We start from the raw sequence: 4,006 nt of genomic DNA on the forward strand, positions 1-4,006 counted from the left end.
AGCCAACAAAATCCAATTATCACAAGTGGCAAATCCAGCAAAACCCGCCTGGAGAGGAAAACCGCGTCCTGGTGACCGAGATGGCCGCAGAGAGGACTCTCTCCTGACGCAGGGTGGCTGACTCAGTGGGGCGCCCGCCACCCAGACTGGCCCCAGAGCCAAGTGCCAAATGCTCCTTAAAGGTACGCGGCGTGGGTCTACCCAGAATGCACGCTCTACCCTTCCAGCCCCCTGATCCCAAACCTGCTATTCATTTGAGTGCTAAATTCAACTCCGGCTCACACCACCCTTCTATTCTCTTACAGTAAAACACGAACATCGGGAGCTGGGGTTCTGATTCTGAGGTGAGTGAACCATTGTATGTGCATTAGACTCCAACATACAAGAAAACTCTAGTTAACCACAGGGTCCAAGGGTAGAAGCACTAGACTCAGGAGATGAAAGTCGTATTTTGAGATCCTTATTTTAAGGCATGACTTGCCCACACTTAGACTCCCACTACCTTTTACTTTTTTCTCCTGTTAAAGAAAGAAAGAACTAACCAAATGCAGATGCGTGGAAATAACCCGAGTTCTTGGGAGAGCAAGAGCCAGAGAAATCCAATATTTTGTCTTAAAGATTTGATTTTCTGAGCTCGGCGGTCCTGTATGTTTCTGCACTTGGTCTAATCTTGGATGGCTTTCTCTCCACCTGATGCTCCCCAGGAAGAATGCCGTTAAAACAAACCACGGAGGTGGGCCTCGTCCTGCCCCTGACGGGTGTCTCATAGCCCCTCTCTGTGTGCGTGTGTTCTGATGGGCCATTTTCCCGGCGGGCGTTTGAGAACGCGCTTGTGAGGAAGAAACTGAATTATTTATGGCACAATGTGGGGCATTGCTTTCCTTTTGAAAACAACTACCACCTCTCTTTCCCTCAGCCGTTACCTCCTCTAGAGAGGAAACTTCTAGGTGAGAAGTGTCCAGCCAGTGCACACCTCAAGTGGCCTTTTCCCAGAGCCCGTCCCCTCCCCTCACTGATCCAATCGCCTTTGGAAATTTCTGGCAGGCTGCTGGGCGACTCTGTCCCTGGGGCCTGGGCCATGCTGAGCCAAAGGCCAACAGGCCTGGGCTTGCCTCGTGCAGCGCGGAGCAGAGAACAGTGCTGACAGCTCACACTCGCTCCTCTCCCGCAGAGCTGCCCCAGGGCCGCCTCCATGGGGCAGGGGAGAGCGAGTGTCCCCAGCGTCTCAGTCGAACCAAGGCAACATGTCACACAGACTCCCTCTGTGCCCTCAGAGATGCCAGAGTTAGATGCTCTGCACAAAGCCAGGACGCCATGTGCCAGGGATTCTCCGAGGTAATTAGCGCACAGGCCGGGCAGAGACGCCAGCCAGCCAAAGGCTCCGGGACAGGGGCTGCCGCTGCTGAGGTTCCGTTGTCCCAGCGGAGCCGAGCAAACACGCCCTCACCCAATCCCTCTCCTCCGTCTCTGTTTTATCCCTTATTATCTCAGTCGCCAGCCCAGAGGAGGCCCCGCAAATGAAGCAGGGGTTAGAACCACAGTGGTCCACATCATACTTAATGATAACAATTATATAATTATACGTCTCTCGCGTAATCGTATGTAATTACCCAATAATTACTATTAAACAGTGCAGTGGTGGCTGCTGAGGTCCCAAAACCCTTAATTATTCTTATAGCTGATAAGGAAGCAGGAGACTCTTCTCTAGCACTGTTTTGGGGTGTCACACTTTTCTGTTTCGAGCTCCTGGGTGTCCCTGTCCCCACTTAGGTTTCCATTCTTGAGCCGATGGCTGACAGGAAGATGGCAGCTTTAGAACTCAGGTGCCAGAACTCCAGCTTTCTAAGCACGTGACATGCAGATCTCCTGGGTATTTATTTTCGCTTGCATCTCCCAGGCTGGACAGCAGCTGGGGAAGCTCCTCCCTGGAGAAATCTCACATGGAAACAGGTAGAATGGGAGGACGCCCCAACCACCTCCCACCAGGCTCTGAGATGCCCAGGACACAAGCCGTGGACGACTCTTGGACAGAATTAAAACCAAGTCCTCAGTTACACTGGCTTTGTCGTCCTGGACAATGTAGCCTCTCCCGTCCGGTGCGTGCCTCCTGGTGGGGTGGGGCACACACTGGACTTCATCTTTTCTTTGCTGGATTCCAACTTTGAGACATCTTTTTTGGAAGTGGGTAGGTGGGGGGAATACCACAACAGTATAAGGATTTCTTTTTGAAAACATTCTGTGCTAAAATCGACATAAGGAAAGTGAATTATTTGGCTAAAAACAGGACGGCAGACTTCCAAGCCCCATCTTTCTCCCTGTTTCCCAGGCTACCGGCCCATCATCAGAGAATTTATCTAGGAGTCTACGAGCTAAAACAAGAAAGACTTCCCTTTCCTGGTTTGAGACTCAACCCTCTTCCTTCCTTAGTGATACCTCATTTCTAAATACAATGAACTAGGAACTAGCCTGTATCTGTAGGCTACAAGATTGTAGGTAAATGAGACCAGGGAGATGAAGGCACATGAGAATAATGTGAACTTGTTTCCTCCCCACTAAATTCATCATAAGAGGATATTTGTAAAAAGAGACACAGTTCCATCTAGTAAGAGGCTGATCCTTTTAGCAGGTAATAATATCTTGAATTGACCCCTAACCCTGAGGGCACACTGCATGCAGACGACAAAGTCTGGAATATAACCTCATTCGTGAGGTCTTCGTAGCTCTCGCTTGGCCCTATTGGGGAAAAGGGTTCGTAAGCACAGAATGTCATCCGGGGCTGATGCCCGAGGGTGCTGTGTGGGGCGCACGCCCCTCCGTGCCGCAGACCGGCGATGGAGCATCTTACTCTCACGGGTTTCGCTTGCTCATGCTGCCCCTCTTCTCTGTCACACAGTCACCCTGTGTCTTACAGGTTGGGCGGGGACACAGAACTCTTAGTCTCAGGTGGGTGACTCTGGGCCCAGCGGGCAGCTGAGTTCACCAGATCCAGACTCCAGCCCCATCTCCACCTCAGGGCCGAGGGCTGGAGGCCACGGATTCCCAGGGCAAGTGAAGGCGGTCGCTGCTCAGGCCTTCCCACGGATTCCGGGGGCACGAGGGAGGGAAATGGAAGGTGCTGCAGGCCAGACGGCCCTCTGTGAACGGTCTGTCCGGTGGCAGCAGCGGACAGCTCTCCCAGCCCCAGGCACGACGTCCACCACCCCTGGCCTTCCAGCGCGTCCCTGCTTTAACACCCCCTTCTCCTCGCTCTTTGTCCAGCTAAGTCCCACTCAGCCTCGGGGTTTCCATCTCGAAGTCCTTGCCTCAGAGAGACTGTCCAAGAACCACCCCATCTGAGAACACTCCTGAATGTGCGTGATTGTAATCAGTCCTTCACAGCACCTGAATACGTTATCGAGAAGCTAAAGTAAAAAATTATTACAAACTGCACCACACACATTTTTCCCCACTGGAGGGGAAGTGTCATGAGAGGAAAGAGCTAGTGTGTTTGGCTTCTTCTTATTTACTTGGGGTAGGGCATGTTGTGGTTTACAATTAATCATATAATAAACGTGTGGATTCAGTAAATGCAGTGACCAGAGTAAGTAGGGGTGCATCATCCTACAAGCTAATCCCAGGAAACCATTAAGGAGACACTAACGCAGGGGCATACACAGAGCTGGTGTCCGGGAGCTGAGCTCCAGCGTCCGGCCCCAACGTGCGGAGCAGCGCACCCAGGCATCATGCCGCACAGCCCGCTGCCCCCGGAATCACTGGGGAACTGAGCCCAGTGCGGGATCCAAAACAAAGGTCCGGGGACCCTGGCTGCCCCTGTCTGGCACTCACTTCGAAGGTCTGGCCCTTGGTTCTCAGAAGCCACCAAAGTTCTGGCCATGCTGACGCTCCAGCGTCCGCGCTGCATCTCCCGGGGCCCACACCCAGGGACAGGGGAGACAGGGAGGAACCCTTTGTGAATCACAAATCCCTCTTCTTGGTTTAGAAACTGTGAGCGAAGAGCTTACGCCTG

This window comes from Phyllostomus discolor, chromosome 11, assembly GCF_004126475.2.
Source record: "Phyllostomus discolor isolate MPI-MPIP mPhyDis1 chromosome 11, mPhyDis1.pri.v3, whole genome shotgun sequence".
In the NCBI taxonomy this organism is placed as follows: Eukaryota; Metazoa; Chordata; class Mammalia; order Chiroptera; family Phyllostomidae; genus Phyllostomus; species Phyllostomus discolor.